This window comes from Aethalodelphis obliquidens, unplaced genomic scaffold (assembly GCF_003676395.1).
Source record: "Aethalodelphis obliquidens isolate GAN/ISIS:26980383/991018 unplaced genomic scaffold, ASM367639v1 scaffold69, whole genome shotgun sequence".
In the NCBI taxonomy this organism is placed as follows: Eukaryota; Metazoa; Chordata; class Mammalia; order Artiodactyla; family Delphinidae; genus Aethalodelphis; species Aethalodelphis obliquidens.
Genome location: NW_020838013.1, coordinates 8604289 through 8623604, shown reverse-complemented (window position 1 = coordinate 8623604; position 19316 = coordinate 8604289).

Sequence of the window (19316 nt, the reverse complement as noted above, 5' to 3'; positions counted from 1 at the left end):
CACTTCCCCACATGTCCCCGGCCCTGTGCACTCTCCTTCCCTCTCGTGCTGTCCCCACGGCCTCAGCCCCCACCCCTGCCCCGCTGTCTCCGGGTCCACTCTGGCTCCCTCTGGCCACAATGTTTCTGGGGGTCTTCCAGGCTGCTCTCTTGGTACCCCCCCAAGCTAGCACGTGCGTTGCCCTGCGGTGGGAGCTGGATGGAAGCCCCCCAGGTGGTCCTGGGTGTCCACAGGGCCTGGTGGGTGGGCAGAGGTTGGGGGCGGGACTCAGGCCAGCGTGGCCCCCTGCTGCCACCCCACCCGCTGTCCAGCCTCTGCCAGGTTTCTGAGGGGCACTGTTATCAACATTATTAGCATAGCCACCGCAGAACCTGCGCTAAGCCCCTGGAGTGATTTATTCAGCGTACAGCCTTATTGATTAGGCTGACCTCCCAGGGTGGTGGGGGAAGGGTGCCTTGGCTCCGGGGGTCTGTGGTCTGGGGGGGCCCCCCCCCCGCCCGCTGGGCGCCCCAGGGCATCCGCCCGAGTCTCGGCCCCTCCCTCCCCCGGAGAGGGCCCAGCCTGAGGGAAGGGACAGCCCCTCCTTCTGGGAGCCCTGAGGCCAGAAAGGCTGCTCAGACCCTGGGGTGGGGGGGGGGCGGGGGCAGCCGGCAGTGGCACCTGCAGCCCGTGGCTGGTGCAGAGCGGAGGCCGGCCCGGGGCCCCTGCGCCCCGCCACCGTCTCTATGTGTGTGTGGGGGCCTGTGGGGACCCCCCAGGGCAGCCCCAGAGCCCTGGAGGCATCTGTGCTCACCACCGCTATGGGCGGGGGCTCGCTCCAGACCTGCAAGCCCCAGCCCCCCACCCCGGGCTCCTCCACACAGATCCTTTCTCACCCCCCAGACCCGCTGTGAGCCTGCAGGGGAGGGCTCCGTTGTCCCAAGGGAGCCGGTGGTCCCGTCCTCCTTCAACGGCTTCAGGGCACGGTGGGTGTCATGATCACGGGCCCCCAGAACCTGCTGGCCAGGTCCCAGGCCCCCAGGAGTCCCCACCAGGGCCACCAGCCACGACTGGGATGTCAAGGCCTCTGCCGTCCCGCCAAGATGAAGCTCTTGTCACACCGCACCCCCAGCGGTGTCCCCCAGCCTCCAATTCCCTGGGACCCCAGGACACCACCCAGGCCCCATTGCCCCCCGAGTCCAGAGAAGCTGGGGTGCTGGGCCACTGAGAAGTTGGGGCTCCGTGTTGGGATGCGAGGGGCGTGGTGGCTGTGGAGGGTTGGGTGCTGTGGGGACAGCCTGGGCCGCAGAGGCCGTGCCTTGTGGGGAAGGCCCTCGGGGTGTGTGTCCGCGGCTCGGCGGGGCTGGCGGGCGTGTGGGAGGGGGAAGCATCCAGGGCCCGGGTGCAGGGAGGCTGCACTCCTTGTAGGAGGAGGGAAGGCAGGCAGGCGCCTCCCTGCCCTGGGGGCGCGGTGCGGCTGCCACTGATGGGATCAACTCCAGTTCCGATCAGAGGCTGCTAGGCTGGGGAGGGCTTGGGCTCAGCCCGCTGGCCCCCCGCTGTGGTCCGGGGTGCAGGAGAGGGCGAAAGAGACCCGAGGGGAGAGGGGGCCCAGGCTGGTACTGCACCCCTCTCTCGGATGTGGGTCTCGGGGTTCTCCCGCGGGCTGAGGACGGAGGGGTTCCAGCAAGGGGATATGCAGGGAGGTGAGGCACAGTGACCTGGGGGTCTGGGCGGCATGGAGCCCCATGTGCTTGGAAGGAGGCTCAGAAGAGGGGGGTCCCCTCGGGGAGGAAGCCCGGACTCGGGTCTGGCCTCGGCCCCAGGAAGCTCAAGCACATGGCGCTCTCCTCCGGGGGCCCTCGTGCCCCTCTAGCCAGGTGGCATCAAGGGGCCCAGGGGTCCCCTCCCTGCAGCTCGGCTATCGGGTCCTCCAGGAGCAGGGCCCAAGCGGCCAGGACTCCCGCGGGCACCCTCCGTGGAGGGGAGGGAGGCAGCTGCAGCCCCAGTTCCAAGGCGCCCGGAGCCTTCCCCGCCTGCCCTTCTCAGGGCTAATAAAAGGGACTGTAAGCCCTGTATGTGTACCAAGCGCCCCTATAAATGGCTCCCGGTAATAACAACGTTCGCAGCAGTGTGGCCGGAGAGGGGACATCATCCCCAGCACGGCCCAGCCCACTCAGGGACAGGGACAGGGACAGCCCCCCACCCACCCTGGGGCATGACCCTCTCCAGGACCGGCTGGACTGGACTGAAAGCCCCCCAGGCCAGTGATGCAGGAGGGGCTCCGGGAGAGGAGGGAACAGGGCTGCGCTCTGGCCGCCCCTCGCCCAGGGCTCTCGGTCATAGATACCGGTGGCTCCGGTGGCCGGCCTCTAGGAGTGAGGTGGGCTGTGGCCTCTCACCTCCACGTGGCTTGTCCCCCAGCCGCGAGCGTTGGTTTCCTCCTAAGACTCTGGGGGCATCGGCTGTGGGCACGGGGACGGGCCTGTATAGGCGTCTCGCTCCAGGCGCCGGCGCCCCAGTCTGCCTCCCAGCCCCCAGGTGCAGGCGGCCGTGGCCTCGAGCCCCCAGGAGCCGACAAGCTGGGGCAGGGGAGTGGGTGCCAGGTCCAGGCCCAGGGTGACGATGTGGGTGATGGGAGGCTCGGGCTGGGTCACGAGCTGTGCCGTCCCCTCGGCAAAGCCCCTAAGGAAAGCTCTGGGAATTAAGCCTTGTTCCCCCGCCTACCACCCCAGCCGGCTCCGACATGCTCCATCTCTGACGGTGGCCTGGCAGGACAGGGATCACCCTTTAAGGTGACTCTCCCATTAAGATTCCTCAGTAGCGTGCCAATGGAATCCAAATCCGAGGTGGGGCCCAGGGGTGGCCACAGCGAGTGACAGGTGGAAGGGAGACCCCGGGGCCACACTTATGGAGTGTTCTGGCCCCCGGCTGTCACCCTAGGGCAGATGGCCTCCCTCCCGTGTGTCAACTCTCCTGTACTTGTCTGACCCAGAGCGAATGTTTTCCCCTTAATGAAATTCTTGGGAAGAACCGCCAGCTTCTGGCTCGCGGGGGCATCGTCCCCCACAGAACACGTGGTCCTGAGGCCCTTGGTAAAAGTGGGAGCTGTGGCCGCACACAGGGTGAGCTTGGAACACTGATACCCAAACTGCACTGCTTGCCCATCACCCTGGTGTAAACAGTCTCCGCACGCTAGTTCTCAAGACATGACAGACGTCACCGGGCACAGACAAGGGAAGAGAACCGGCGGTTGTGGGCCCTTGATGCACCCCACACCCCTATGCCCATGACCCTGGGGGGCTCTTTACTTCAATCCCAGCCTCCTCTCTCCCATCCAGGCCACCTGGCCTGACTGGGCCTCCTCCGAGCACCCAGCATCCCTTGCAGACAGAGAGGAAATGGGCTTGAGTAACGAGTCCCCACAGGGAAGGGACGGCACTGCAGGGACTGGGGCTCTCGCCTTCTCAGCACCCTCGGCTGCCCCGAGTATCCACAGGCAGACGCCCAGGGCTGGGGGTGCGGGACTGTTGTGGGGTCCACTGGGCAGCCGGTGGGGCTGGGGCTCCTGAGAATGATGCTCAGGGTGGGCTCTGCACCCGCTGCCATCTCGGGAGCCTTCGTGTCCCACCAGGCGCCAGGGCAGCCGGGCGCCCTGGGCAGAGATGCTGTCCGTGCCCCTAGCACCACTTTGTCCACTTTGCTGCACCCCGGGATTGGGGGTGTCCAGGGTCAGCAGGGCCTTCACCTCCACTGCAGGTGACAGAGACTCCTACATCTGTCGTGGAGAGCAAGGAACAGGGCGTGAGCCCTTTCTGCCACCACCCTGGTGCCCGGCTCCTGTCACCTCACACCTGGGCTGGGGCAGCAGCCCCGCCCCCCGCTGCCCCACTCTGGGTCCTGCACACAGCAGGCGCCCTCTGCACGGTCAGCCTCGAGGCGGCCCCAGGGCTGCCCCCGACCCCTGCTGTCCTTCCTCTGCCAGCCATCACACAGTAGGGGCACCAGCTGCCACCCCGGGTGACGGGATGGTTGCCTCCCTCTGCCCTCCGTGTCGAGAGACAACTTGAGGGGGCAGCGCGGTGGGGACCAGAGGGCGGAGGCCGCTCTGCTGACCACCTTCTCGGCAGTAGTCGTCCCGTTTCTGAGCCCAGCCTTGCTGGCTCCGGGTGGACGGTCCAGACCTGTGAGAATCCAGGGCTGCTGCTCCTTCCAGGCCTGCCCTGGGGGATGGGGAAACTTCTGCTCAAACCCCACCATTCTGCAGAACTTTCCCGTGATGGGATGTTCTGGATCTGCGCTGTCCAGCCTGGGAGCCCCCAAATGTGCCTCCTTTAAATTCGTCATGATGTAAAGCAGCCCCGCGTAGCTGAGTGCCTCCTGTTGGACGGTGCAGATTTTGAACCGCGCTCTCAGGATCAGAAGTGGAATCCGAGAGGCAGCCACACGCATCGTTCTGCCCCATAGGGTAGAGTCGCTGGGGAAAGTGCAGGATGCCCAGGGAAATCTGAATTTCAGGTAAACGAATGTTTCTCAGTACGGATATGTGCCGTGCAGTATTTGGGACACTGCTGGGGACACACATATATGCTAAGCAATTATTTGTCTTTGTCTGAAATTAAGATTTTACCAGGTGTCCTGTATCTTTTTAAAAATATTTTATTTATTTGGTTAGTTCTTGCTCTGTCGGGTCTTAGTTGCGGCGCGCGGGATCTTTCGTTGCGGTGTGCGGGCTTCTCTCTAGTTGTGGCGTGTGGGCTCCAGGGTGCGTGGGCTCTGTAGTGTGTGGCACGTGGGCTCTCTAGTTGAGGCACGCAGGCTCAGAAGTTATGGCGCGTGGGCTTCGTTGCCCCATGGCATGTGGGATCTTATTTCCCTGACCAGGGATCGAACCCCCGTCCCCTGCATTGGAAGGCAGATTCTTTATCACTGGACCACCAGGGAAGTTCCATGTCCTGTATTTTTATTGGCTAGTCTGGCCACCCTATAAGTTACAAGTTGGTCCTTCAGCAGCAGGAGAGTCTGGGTCCAGACTAATCGCTCAATGGGCAGGCCGAGCAGGGGGTGGGGATGCCAGCATTGGGTCTGCTGGTGGTCCCTGAGGACAGACTGAGTCATGGCCGAGCACATGGAAGGCAGGGCACCTGCAACCCAGGCTGCCTCTATTGACCGTGCTCCGCAAGGATTCCTGGGGTCCTGCCTTCCACATCTCTACCCTTGGACACTGGTTCTGCCTGTCCACGTCCAGACAGTTGGTTTGAGATGTGGGGAGGCACCGCAGGCCTCCAGCCCATGCAGCCTGCCCACGGGTCCGGGCCCCTTCCTGGGCGGCCTGGCGGGCAGAGGGTCCACTCCTCCAAGGCCTCCCGAGGCGCTGGGGGTGGGCTGCTCCGCCCTGGGGTGCAGCTCTAGAGAGCCCCCAGCTGCGGCCGGACTCTGATTCTGTCCCGTCTCCTGCACTGGGAGGACTGGGCCCCTCTCTGCACTCCGCCTGAGGCTCTCCCACCCCCTCCCCCAAGGGTGTAGGAGCAGCGCTGGGAGGGGGCTTGGTGGGGCTACAAGCTCGGAAGACGATTCCTTCCTGACTGCTTGCAGGGCCTCACGTCTAGGAAGGAGAGGGGGGCCCCTGTGTATGTGCACAGCTGTGTGCAAATGTGTGCAAGTGCATGTACACGGTGTGTGTGGATGTGTGTGCGGTACGGCTGTGCCGTGTGCGCTCACGTGTTCCTTGGGGGAGGCAAGGCACGGGGCTGGAGAGCCACCATCGCAGTGGATGGATCTGGACCAGGGCCACCCCTCCCTGTCCCTGTGTGCCGCCATCCTGAGCCGTGGTAAGGGCACAGGGACCTGGGTCCAGGGCCTGGCCTTGGTCCCCAGGCTGAGATGTGGCCCTGCTCCCCTCCTCTCCCAGGACGAGGGACATTGCAGGACCAGGACAGTGGAGGATGGTGGGTTGCACTTTGGAGGGGGGGGGGCCTCCAGCCAAGATGCAACTGGGGCTTCCCGACCTGGCCTGGAGACAAGGGGGACTGTGTGAGGGTCCCCAGCACCCCACCTCCCCATCCTGGCTTCTCGGCTCTCCCACGCCGGTGAGCAGCTCGAGTTTTTGGGATGCTGACCCCCCCCCAGGAGGCTGCCTCCTGGCCACCTCCCCCTGGGGTCCTGCTGCTGGCTGTGGCCTCTGTCCTTGTCTGGGACACCTCCTGCATGAGGGCCCTGGAGGACCCACTGCCCTGGTGGAGGGTGGGTGAGACCCCTGTCTGTTGTGAGCTCTGCTGCCTGGGGGTCCCCGTGTGATTTGCAAATGTAGATCGCATTTGGTTACATTTAATAGAGGAAGGAGAGAAGCGTTTCTTCTGAAACCACCTTGTTGGCCCCAGACCAAGTGCAGGAAAGCAAGGACATCAATCTTTCCCCTTTTAAAGCAAGTTTTCTTCTTTTATTTTTTTCAAGGAAAATAATTCCAGACTCCATTTTTCCTTATGTGCCTTCCAGACAGGGACCCCTCCCAGGGCTGCGGACCCCAGGCTGGGGCAGATGGGGCCTCCCTCCACCCCATCCCGGGGCTGCCACTGTTGCCTACAGGGCAGCCTGGGGCCCTGAGCTGAGGCTGCACCCCAGCACCTGCTCCCGAGGGGCAGGGGGTCCAGGGGGCTGGGTACAGGAGCCCGCAGGTGGGGGCGTGTGGACAAGCCATCCCCAGGAGAGGCTGGGGAGGTGGGCTTGCTAACTGACCAGCGAGTGCCCAGGCAGCGCAGAGACCCCTTGGAGGCGGGGGGGGGCTCCCATAAGGGCTCAGCTCTTCCCCAGGCTCACCTCCAGCGGCCTCCAGCCCCCCTCAAGGCCTGGCGCCTGTCCTCCCCTGCCTCTCCCACCCCCGCGGCCTCCCGCAGCCAGGCCTGTCTTGCTCCTGCATCCGCCCTCACATCCGGCCCCCACTCCCCGGGGTGCTCGGGTTTCCTGGCGCCTTGGAGACTCGAGCCTCCCGCTGGACAGCATAAAGGATGGTCAAGGTCACATAGGTCCCCCCTGCAGGAGGAAAGAAAGAAAAGCCTTCTCCCAACTGGCAACCAGGCCAGAGCAACCGGAGCATTGAGGACGAGGACACGTGTGTTGGGTCCCAGTCACGACCCAGGCCCGCTGTCCAGCACGGGTTCCCCCTCCCCCTCCCCCCAGGTGTGCCCGGGGACCTGTGAGGGCGGAGCCACTGGTGTCTCCCTTTGCCCCAAAGGGCTCTGTCACCCCAGACACCCCTCTTTAGCCAACAGGCATATTTCTGAGGGCCAGCCAAGTGGGCGGTGGGTCCCAGGGACTCCAAGGCCCTGCCCGCCCTGCCCCTGTGGAGCACCTTCTCCAGAGGGAGGAGTGGGAAAGCTCGTTGCTTAAGAGGATGTCGGGAGGGCCACCTGGGCAGAAAGGCTCGCCTCCCGGAGGACCACTGCTCAGATCGTCCTGGTGCACCGCCCTCCACCCACCGCCGCTCGCCCACAGCCTGTCTGGGTGTCTGTGCAGTGCGTCTGCAGAGTTTTCCAAACTCCATCCCCACTGGGCCTCCTGGGCCAGAAAGGCTACTCCTGCACCCGCTTGGTGCCCAGAGTCGGGTGCGAGAGCAGGCTCTTCCCCTGCTGGTAGGGGGCTGTCATCTCCCAGGGGGCACGACCCCGTCTTCTGCCCCCCACCTTACCCTCCAGCTCCTGCCACCCGATGGGCACGAATAACCACGTCACCCATGGGGAGACCCCAGGGCAACCCACAAGAGACCCCAGGGAAACGTCAGCGCCTCTTCCATCCTTGCTCCTGGGCCTTGGCCCCTGGCTTCTCAGGGGCTACCTTCCTGTCCCCAGTAGGCTGCTGGCTGCTGGGGGCCCTGCCCTCTCCCGACGGGGCTGTCCTGCAGAGCACAGCGTGGGAGTCCTGCAGCCGAGCCTGCACCCTGGCCTAGGAGCCGGCAGGCAGTCGGCCTCAGGAAGGTCCCCTGACGACGGGCGGGAAGGGCAGCCACCACAGTGGGCTGAGCAGCAGAGGGCCGGGTGCACGTTTGCAGGGAGAGCTGGGTCCGGGCAGAACGCCCGCTGTGTGCCCGCCTCAGGGGACGGACGAGCCTTGGGCCTCGGGCACGGGAGCATAGAGGCCGGGAGAGCCGGCCAGCATGGAGAGGAGCTGTGGCCAGGCGTGGAGCCGTGTCCTCGTGGACAGGAGGCTCCGGGGGAGGGGGCCGTGAGCCGGGGCCAGAGAAGAGAGGAGGTCCTGGCATCTGCACCCTGGAGGCCCAGAGGCTCCCATCCCCAAACCGGGTGGGGTCGGTCCCACTCCCTACTTGGCAGATGGGGAAACCAAGGCCTGAGAGGGAGGGGGTTTGCCCGAGGCCACAGAGCCCTGAGCGGCAGAGCCCGCGGGGAAGCCTCCCACATCCTCTGCACTCTCCCGGAGAGGGGCCTGCCTGATGGGGGCCTCCGGGCAATGGGCAGATGCAGTGGCTGCTGCCTCCGGGGCCCCCAGGACCTCCGCAGCAGGACGGCTGGGCGCCGACCCGACAGGCGTTCCAGGAAGAGCCTCTCCAAGGAGCCAAGCTCCCAGGTCTCTCTTCCCCGACCAAGGAAAGCAAACACGGGAAGCAGGAAGCAGTTGAAAATGAGAAACTTTAGCAAGTGAGAGCTTGTGAGGCCAAGGGCCTCCGGGAGAGAGACATCACGCGTGAAGCATGGCCCAGGGCCGCCGCGCGTTCTTTCCATGGTCAGCAGCTGCTCCTTGCGGCCCCCCCGCCTGGGTCTCTCCCCCGGCCCACCCGCCTCGCTCCCACCCCCAGCCCCCCACCCAGCCCGCCCTGTGAGGCCCCCACCATCTGCACTGGGAAAAGGGGGCAGGACCCCTCCACCCCGGCTGCTGGTCTGGGGGACACCCAGCCTGCCCACAGACCCCCGGCAGGGGGAGAAGGGCCAGAGGGCGGGAGGGTGAGTCCAAGCGCCTGAGCCCCGCGCTGGGAGCAGCCAGCACCTTATGCCCAGGTGGCCACGAGAGCCCCTTCAGGGCATGGCGATTTCCAGGCTTGCAGCTCAGCTCTCGTCCAAAAGAGGCAGGAATGTGGGCACTGGGGACAGCCGAGACCCCAGAAAGCTTATGAGCTGCGGAGGTGACAGCAGTACACGTGGAAGGGCAGCTCCCCCTCGGGTTGCCTCCGCACCCACCCACGTGTCCCCTCCACCCTGCACCCTTCCCCCTCGCCCCAGCTTTCAGGCCCAAGAGGGGAAGGGACCGGTGGTCGCAAACAAGGATTGTCACAGCAGGGCAGTGCACGGCATGGTGAGGGTCCCCGTGGGGCACCCCCTTGCCCACAAGGCCCAGCCAGCTCTGTGCTGAGGACACGGGGCCCCTCTCTCTGCGAAGCCAAGGAGCCCAGGCTTCCCACACCCCCACCCCCACTGAGCCGGGACCACCCAGCTCTTATCTGACGGCTGGGGCCAGAGGGGCGGGCAGGAGAGGTGTAGGCTCCGGCCAGCCTGTCCCTTGCAGCCTTGCACCCCCTTCCCCACGCCAAGTCCCGTCCTCAGCAGGGGACAGCCTCACGGTCCCTTCCTGCCAGCTGTCACCTCCCGTCTCCACCCCCGAGTGGCAGCCCCAGCTGCTGCAGCCCGCCTGGCCCCGGCCCACCGCCGGTCCCTGCCGCCAGCCCCCCTCCCGCTCAGGCTGGGTGCGGGGCCTTTTTTGGGTCTGTCCACCGCAGGGCACCCAGGCCCACCGAGGGGAGACCAATCAGCACACAGGCACGCAGGCTACAGACAGCAGCTATTTCAGGCCGGTGTGGGTTTCTGTCCTCTTCCCAAGGAGGAAGAGAATGTGGACACCTGCCTGACAGGCACCAGCCGGGCGCCCTGAGACCCCAAAAAGGGCAGCGAGGGCCAGGTGGAGAGGTCACCTCGGGCCATCTCCTTTCCGCTCACGGGCTCCCAGGCTTCATTCCTGGCAGTTTCAAGGCCCCGTGGCCACCACCTCCCCAAACCTGCCACGTTCTGGGAGGGTTTGCAGCGTTGGCCCCTGTCAAGGGCACGCAGGCTGAGGTGGCAGGCAGAGCGCGTGTGCAGCTCTGGGCTTGGGCCCTCTCCCTGCCCCAGCAGACCTCAGTCCCCACAGCCCCCTCGTGGCCCCCAAGCCTTTGGGGCAGCCCCCCCGGCTCTCTGGGCCCATCAGGAAGGCCCGAATGTGGGGCTGGCCTCTCCAGGTCTCGGGGACAGTCTGATCCACCCTCATCTGCAAAGTAACGGGGTGGGGTGCGGGCTGGCACGGGCTCAGGCCGGGCTAGGAGCATCGAAGGGAGGGACTGGGCCTCGCTCTGCCTGGGATCCCGGGGAGGGGCCTGCAGGACGGTGAGCGTGACCCTCTTTGCCCTCCGCAGGCGTCTCCTCTCCCCATCTGCCCTCTGCTCCCAGAAAGCCAGAGTGAGCCCGAGCAGGCCTGCCCGTGTGGCCAGAGCAGGTGCAGCTGGGGAGGGCGGGGGGGAGGGCGGGGGAGAACGCATCGCCCAGAGGACAGAGGGCACAAGCAATGGGCAGAAGGATGGGGTGGACGCTGCCAACTCGGCTAGTGTCCTGTGAGAACCCAGAGTATCTGGGGCTCATTGCTCCGAGGGTCACGTCCTCTAGGGAGACTCCCGGGATGGTGCTTCTGGGGCTGGGCACACCTGAGAACACTCTTGCAGGCGGCCTGCTTTCCTTCCAGGGAAGTGTGCAGAATGGGCACAGAGTTTGCAGAAGTGGCCAAACCGCTCCTGCCCCCGGGCCAGGGGGTTGGCAACAGGCGCCACTGGGCAGCGGGAGCACGGGGCCTCCAGAGGCAGCTTACCCAGGCCCTGACCTGGGACCCCAGGAAACAGAGCCGGGGCCACCCTGCCACACCCGGGGTGGAGCTCCCGCCGAGCCCCGGAGCTGCCCCAGCCCCCCGTCCCCACCCCACCCCTGGCCATGCCCACTCTGGGCGGTGGGCACCAGGGGCCAGCAGCCCTCCCTGAGCTAGTGGGCCGCCAGCTCAGCCTGTCGTGAGGGGTGGCGAGCTGCGGCTGCGTGGGAGGCATGCAGCAGAGCCCCAGCTGGAACTGCACGCCGTGGAGCAGGGGCCAGAGGCTTCCCACCAGCCGGAGGCTCTCGGGGGAGCTTCAGCCGGAGTGGGGGGCGGGCTTCGAGGGCCCTGTGCGCTCAGAGCCGGTGAGCCCTTCGGTTCGGGACCAGCAGTAGCTGCCCGCAGGGAGCTTGCGGTCTCCCTGGGTGGATGCCAGGCCCACTGGACGCGGATGTCCAGGAAGAGCACTGAGCTGGTAACTGGGAGGTGCGCCCTTCCGGGGGCGCCAGGTCCGGTTTGGGGGCCCGTGATCCCTCCAGAAAGGGGGCTTTGGCTGCGCAATCTCCATTGCTCTCAACAAAGCCAGGCGAGCGGGTCAGGGTCTCGGGCAGGAGAGGCTGAGCCTAGTGACCACTGGCCCCGAGGTTTGGGTCCTGGCCCAGCACGAGTCCGGCTGGGCCACAGAGCTAGTGGACGTGCAGGGATGCTCCCGGCCCCCACTTCCTCTTCAGGGTCAGATGGGGATTTGGGTTGTGCCCTCCTCACTTTTCCAAGTCCTCCCAGGGGCTCCCTCACCCCTGACAGCCCCCTTCGCCCCTCCATTACGCCAGGCCCAGTGGGGGTAGATACCAGCCCCATTGAGGGGCCCGTGGAGCAGGGCTGTAGGGAAGGAGTTTCGTGGAGCCCTGACTATTGCGAGATCTGACGGAGGGTCCCAGGGGACCTTCAGGAGGGGACAGGCATGCAGCCGAGGCCCCAGTGTCCCCCCACCAGCCGCCTGCCCCAAGCAGGTGAGACCCAGGCTGGGTAGGGGGGCAGGCAGGGGGCAGGGGGGTTGGGCCTCAGGGGATGGCTTTCAGCAGGGACAGACCCCTCCCTAGGAGTCCTGCCCCGGGGATCCCGGGAAACAGGGCACCTCCAGCCTCCATCCAGGTCTCCGCTCCTCAGGCTGTGGGGACAGTCAGCCCTGGGCCAGCCCGGCATGGGGCCAGGAGAGCAGGGTGGGCGCTAGTGTGGGGATCTGTCCCCAGCACCCGCCCAGAGCCCGCAGTCACCTGGAGGCCCCAGAGCCCACGAACGTGTGGTGCCCAGACACGTCCTCACCAGGAAGTGGTCGCCTTGCCAAGGGTGCCTGGCCGGAGTGGCTCCCCATGGCGGCTGAAACGGCCCCCTGTGTCAGCAACTGTGCCCCCAGACGGGGCACGCTGGCCCGTATCCCCGAGGTGCTTCTGAAAGTCTGCGTCGATAAGGCTTCATTGAAATGTCCCCGAGGGGGGTCACGGGGGCCAGGGGGTCCTTCTGTGAAATAACTCATCTCAGGGTGCCTGCGCGCTGTGGGCACAGGGTGGGGGGCATCTGTCAGGACTTCTAAAAATGGCCGCCTGGGCCCTTGGTCTCCCCCTCACTCGGCGGGGAGTGCGGGCGGGTTTCAGGGGCCTTGGTTTGAGCAGAGGGGTCGGGGAGCCTCCCGGAGCCAAGGATCTGGGGTGGCCAGAAAGTGCCGAGGGTGGGTGGTGGCGGGAGTCCGGCCCAGGGCCCGCCGACCGCAGCGCCGCAGCCCTGCCGTGATAAATGGCTTCCCCACAGCCGGGCGGCTCTGCCAGGATCGCCTCAGCCTCTGAATTCCGTCTTGTTGACCCTGCGGCCCACCAGGGCCCTCGCACAGGGCAGCTTTGTGGAGGCGGTGATTCACGAGGCGCTGCTGCAGGGGGGGACTGTACGTGCGGGGCTGGCATCGGGGGACAAGGGGTGTCCCGGAGGCCCTGCCAGCCCGGGGTGGGCAGCTCAGTGTCCAGCGGGACGGCAGCACCCTGGGAGCCCTGGGAACCATGCCTGGGTCTGAGCTCAGAGGTGCGGGGTCCTGAGGGGCTCAGCGCCCCGACCCCAGGGACCCCGCAGCAGGCGAGGGCTCCTGGATGCCTGTTGAATGAAGCATAGGAGGAGGCCAGGCCTCGTCAGGCTGTGGACCCCGCCATGTGGCACGTGGGACACATCCCCTCTCCCAGCTCGCTCCTCGAAGCCCAGAGGACAGGAGTGTGGGGAAGGGCAGGGAACCTGGTGGCTGCCCTGTCCCTGGCAGCTTCCTGCCCACACCCAGCCCCTCCCCACGTCAACCGCACACCTGGGAAGCTTCAGGCGGTGGGCCCTGCCGTGCCAGGCCACCGGCTGTGTCTGGAAACCCTCACACCTCAGCCCAAGCTCTCTGGGGCAGCTTGCATACCTCCCAGCACATTCTGGGATGGAGATTCCCGCTTGTCTGTCCTCCAGGAAGCTCTCCTGGTCCCACTGGCCCTGGGATACCCCACCATGCTGGCTTCTGCCACCCAGCAGAAGCCAAAGCCCCGGATGCCCCGGTTCCCACTGCTGGAGTGAACAGCCCGCAGTGGCCGGTCCCAAGGGGGACCCACGGGCTTGCTGGTCTACCAAGGGTTCACAGTCTGAACTCCGAGACTGCCTCTGGTCCCCCCACGCAGGGCCCTTGCAAGCTGGAGAGCAAAGAGGCGCCTGTCTCCTGGGCGACGGCCGGAGTTTGGGTGGGCTAGCCGCCTGCGTCCTTGGCTCTCTGGGACCCTGAGTTCCTGGCAGGGAGGAAGCAGGCTGGGCCGGCCTCGGCGTCTCCTGGAGCGCCTGGGCCTGTGGCTCTCTCTAATTGCTCTTTCTAAGAAATCCCTCAAAATTTTTGCAGAGAGAAAAGGCCAGAGGAGTGGCCCTGGCCTCTTCCAGGTGGCCAGCGGTGGGAGCCAGTGGCTTTGGGGACGGCAGCGATGCCATCAGCTCTGAGCCACACCCAGAAACGGCTTTCCGGGGAGGCCGCCCTCTGGCTCCCAAGGCCAGCCATGGGGTTAGGGCGAGAGGAAAAAGTGAGCACCGGGTGAGGCCGAGCCTGGCCCCCGCCCATGGCCGCAGATGCCCGCACACGGATGCTTACCCACCCGAGGCTCGGGCCGCTGGCGGGGCCCATGGGAACCATGAGTGGGTCTGAGTAGAAACCCACCCCAACCCATCTCGGACCACGCGGCCTGGAGAGCCAAGACTCTCCCCGCCAGGGCCAGGAAAGCAGGGCAGGACGGGCTGGGGCCGGAGCCTCTGGGAGCCCCAGAAAGCTGAGTGGCCCCGCATCTGGGGTCTGCATTCTGTGCTCCTGGCCTGGGACCCCAGCAGAGCAACGGGGCGTCTGGGGCTTAAGGACACTGTATGGACTCTCCCTCCTGCTGGCCACCCAGAGCAACCGCTCCCCTCCTGTCTCCCCCTCCCCCCTCTCCTCTCCCCCTCCCCCCTCCTCCCCCCTCCCCTCCCTCCTCCCCCCCAACCACCTGCCTCCGCCATCTTCTATCACCAGCCTGTACTTTCCAGCCGCCTGTCTCCACGCTGGCAGTGGGCACCTTGGCCTCTACCTCCCCAGCCCAAACCCCAGTGCCCCACTGCTTCCTGCTAAGGGGTTCCCGGGTCCCCACTGCTGGGGACCAGCTGGCAGATGCGTCCCACTTCTTTCTTGGCATGTGGGGGACTCAGCAAATACCCTCTTGTCAGGCCAGTGGGGAGCCCAGGGCCCATCCAGGACCCCTGTGGGCAGAACAAGAGGGCTGCCAGGAAGAGATTTAGGGGACCAGGCACCTGGGTGGGGCTCCTAGGTCTCTCAGACTCAGGCCAGAGGTGCCCACTCGAAGGTGGCAGGTGAGGCCAAGCCCACGCCTGGAGGACACCCACGGCCAAGACCCCGACCCACGAAAGCACAAGAAGGGAAGCAGGGGAGAGAGGAGTGGAGGCCGGGCCCAGGAAGAGATGGTGTTCAGGCCTGTGGAGGGTGCCATCCCCCCGGCGGATGGAGGGCGGCCGAGCGCCCAGCTGGACCGCGGGCCCCAGTCCCTGGGGGCATGGCTATCAGGTGGCGGCCGGCGCCGTGCCCACCACACCCCACAGCTTCCATTTGTCCTGCTGGGGGCTTCCCCCCCCCCTCCCCCTCAGCACACCCCACCCAGGGCTCCACCCACACAGCCAGGGCCCCACCTCCCTGCACCCCGTTCCCTCCTGACCACCCCCCCCCTCCCATCCATGTGGCCCAGGTGTCCCGGGCCCACGACGGGCAGCTGCTTTCTCAAGGATGGGTATTTCCGACCCCGGCCCGGCCGGGAGAGGCCTTCTCGGGGGCCCGGCTTCCCCTTCCTCACTAATCCTGTTTCCTGTGTTTATCCCGCTGGGCCAAGAAGGAAGCTGCCTTGGAGGCCATGGGAGGGAGGGTCCCGCAGGGTCGGGGCAGCACGGAGGGGCCGGCGCAGGCCCACATCTCAGGAGCCATCGGGTGTCTCGTGGAGGGGCTGGGGGGGGCAGGAGGGACCTGAGGCCATAGAGGAGAGTGGCTGGCCCGGGACAGTGGCTGAGGGTGCCCGGCCTGAGCGGCGGGTGGCCAGCTGGGCGCAGGGGCTCTGGCTTAGATGGGAGCCATGGGGCTGCGGGGTGCTTACACATGAGGGACTCTGGCCTGCATTGCCCTTGAGCTCCCAGGGTTTGCTCAGTCCCTGGGGCCCCAGAGCTGCAGAATCCCTGCAGGACTGACACGGGGCAGGAGCCTGGGGGCTCTCATGGCCTCCAGCCAGGGACCCAGTCCCAGGCCCACCTCAGGGCATCTCTAGGGAAGGCCCTCCCTCCAAAGGCCACCCCAGAGCCCTACCGTTCCCCGTTAGGGCAGCTTCAGAGATCCCTGGGAGTCAGTGCTCCAGGCCACTCAGGGCAGGGGAGGGTCTTGTCCAATGTGGAGGATGCAATCGTGTCTGACAGGGAAGGCTCTCTCGTCAGAGGGCATCTGGACCCTTTACCTGCTCCGGGCTCCAGGGTCACCAAAGGGAGGGTCAGGGCCTGAGGACCCTGCGGCGCTGGGGAAGGAGGGCGGGGCAGATGTCCAGGGAGTATCCAGCTCCAGCCCAAGTGGGGTCCCTCCTCACCAGGGTTCAAGCTCAGGGCTGGAGGGTCAGTGCCGGCCCACAGCCCCTGGGGATGCCCCCTCCTCAGCCAGAGGCCCAGGGCCGGATCCTGCGGCAGGCTGGGACCCTCGGTCAGATAATGCCACATTGTCCAATTTAAGCCCTAATTGTCTTCGAACTTGGCCTGGAAAAACAGGTCTGGCAGGGAAGCGGCCGGGGCGGGGCGGGGGGGGGGGTGCGCTGGGGTTCCGGGCGGAGGGTTGAGCTCCAGGAGGGTGCAGCCCGGCCTGGAGGCCAGATAAGGCCTGAGGCTGTGGCCTCTCGAGGCTGGTCCAGTTGTGTGACTGACTGAGTTACAAGATATGGCCCTGGAGAGGGGTGCAGGTGGGTGGACACCCTGCCCCTCCCGGCCCTAGCAGGGCGTGGATCTCATGGCCCCCAAGGAGGCCCTGGGGACTCCCCGGTGCTGGCAAGGAGAAGACACTTGGGCATCCCGGAGACCCATGGACAGGAGGAAGGGAGGCTGCCCCAAGGGTGACAGGAGGGTTTAGGGTGCCGTGGCCTGAGCGGGGGCCCTTCCCAAGGGGCGAGCTGCAGCCATATTGGGTGATACAGAGCTGGCTCCCCGGGCCATGCCTGGAAGCTGAGCATGGAGGGGGGCGCGTGCCCAGCCATGGAAGGCTCTGCACGGGAGTGGGTGTCTCAGGAGGGACAGACTTGCCCCTGAGGTTGGCCAGACACAGGGCAAGATGGAGCCCCAGCAGACCCAGGAGTGGATCCTGAGTGTTTGGGAGGACAGGCCATGACAAGGCCCTGGAGGTGGGGAGGTGGATACCCGATCCCCGGCCCCGGGGACGCCTTGGGGGTCTAGAGCCTCTGCTGGTGCGAAGGCAGGCTCTGCTGACTCGGACATGGGCTGCTGGCTAGATGGCCTGGCAGCCGGTGGGGATGTGACCAGGAGGCGACCTCACCTCCCACATCCGGCCGGGCTGTCAGGGAAAGTCGGAGCCCTCGGGGAGGCCACTGAGTGCTTCTAGAGCGGGGCTGGGACACCACCCTGCCGGCAAGGGGGGCTTCGAGTGACCCTCCAGGGTGCCACTGTGAGCAGATGTGCCCGAGCGGCCCGGCTCCAGCCACACTCCCCCTTCCCTTGCCTCATGGGCCCCCCCGGAAGGCCTTTCCATGAAGGCGGAGCTAAGAGAAGGAGGGAGGCGTGGAAGGACCCCGCGGGGTGGACCTCACCCACGAGCCTAGGGGGGACTCGGGCTGCCTGTGCGAGGCCAGGAGGTAGCCACAGGTGCCCACAGACTGCACTGGCCTCGCCCCGAGGCCACCGGCTGGGTCACCAGCACGAGCTGGATGAGAATAGGAGGCGGGCAGCGGAGCGGTGGGTCTGGGGGGCAGGAGGGAAGAGCCCGCCTCCAGTAGGCCCCTCCATGCCATTGCGCCCCTGCCCGTCCCGAGCCGGTCCCTCCCTGGCTTAGGGCCCCCTCAGAGCAGCTGAGGGCCTAGGCCCACCTCCCGCCTCCCTCAGACTTCGGGGAGACTCCTAAGAAGGGGGATTCTGGGGCCCCTGAAGTTACACCTCCCGGCCTTTGCCGGAGACCGGGTGAACCGCCTGGCCTTGTGGTGAAGGTGACCCTGGCAGCGTGGCCGGGACAGGGCCCAGCTCTCCCACCTGTGTGGGGAGGTGCGGCACCCTGAGGGTGGGAGCAGCCGCTTGCCTGAGGTCAGGGGGGCAGGGATTCCCACCCACCGGCCCACGGGGAATCCAGGGCGGGGGGCCTCGGGGAGCACACTTTGCAGGGGCACCTGTCGGGGTTACTCAGGAGGCACGGCAGCGAAGCAAGTGTCCCCAGCAGCTCAGAGGACTCCCCGGCATCCTCTCCGTCCCCGTGGGGGCGCTGCTTGCCCCGCCCAGCCCGGGCCTGTGTCCTGCTGGAGCCGCTCACAGAGACCAGCACACTGCAGCCTGACCCCCGCACCCCGGGCTCAGGGCTGTGTGCCGGCTGCAGAGGTAGATGGAGGAGGGCCCCTCCGCCAGACCCAGACCAGCCCCCCGCAGGGGGCAGGCGAGGGAAGAGGGAACCCCTGAGGCCTGTTTGCTGTCCCGCTGGGCTGCCCGTGTGCCCCTCCCTCAGGCTGCCCTGAGTCTCTCTCTGCAGCCAGGCCCTGGTGGGCAGGGGGACAGACAGCCTCTCTTCCGGGAAGGCATGTGGCTTCCATTGCCCCCAGCTTTCCGGGGTCAGCTGGGTCGGGGCTCGGCGGGGGATCTCCTGGACCCCATGTCCCCCCTCCTCAAGGGAGCTTGATCCTGCTTCCCCAGAGTTCCGGGCTCCCACCTGCCTGGGGGCCCGCCACCGCTGGAACCCTCTTCACCTTCTCTCAGAGCACAGCCTGAGCTAGAAGGGGGCTCAGTGGGAGGGCGATGGGAGACCCCCAGAGGGGTCGGGCCGGTAAACTCCACTGCCGCCCGCGCCGGCCTCACACCCCTCACGCTGTGGGGAGACTGCGTGTCCTTCTGTCCCCAGCCCCGAGGAAGGGGGCACGTGTGTGACCAGCAGCCCTCTTCCTGCCCCACAGCGAGCCACCAGCTGTCCCCTGCCCGTTGGGCCTAAGCGCTCAGGGTGCTTCCGGCAGCTCATGGAGCCTGGGGTGCACGTGCTCCCATCTTTCTCCCCAGTGAATCCTCACCACTGGGACCTGGTCTGCACATCTCTGGGCCACACCCCGTGATCCAAGGCCCAGGGAATGGGCTCCTGGGGGCCCCAGCTGGGGCGGAATGGCCGGCAAGCAGGGCAGTCCGTCCTGGGACCTCCCTGCCTTGGAGGCCTGGAGTGCTGGCCAGGCTCCGGGGAGGTGGGTGGCCTGAGCCTCCTGGCCACGTCCTTTCTTATCAGTGTCCAGTGTTTAGACTCAGGCCTGGGGGGCTTAGGGCCCAGCTGCCTGGGAGATTCCTCCTGCAGGCCTGGGCTCAGGGGCTCATGCGCTGAGACCCTCAGCCTCTGCTTCCAGGGAGGCCAGTAGTAGTGCCGTGTCCCCCGAAACCTTTAGCCAGTGTGAGAGCTAAGGGCGTGTCTCGGGGGCTTCTGGGGCCCAGCCTGCAGCTGGAGTGAGGGTCCTGCCAAGGCCAGATTTGGGGCTCCCTTTGGGACTGAGCGGCCCGTCTGCTGGGCCAAGGAGCTGAGGGGTCTCTGTTGCCAGCAGGAGGGTCCTGGTCTCAGGGAAGGGAAGGAGGCAGGGTCTCACCTGGAAAGATCTGCCCTCTTTTCAGGCCTCTGGACAGCCAGGCAGAGAAACCAGAAGGGAAGGCCCGACTTGGGGGAAGGTGGGCAGGGGGCCGGGGGTCCCTCCCGCCGCACCCCCCCA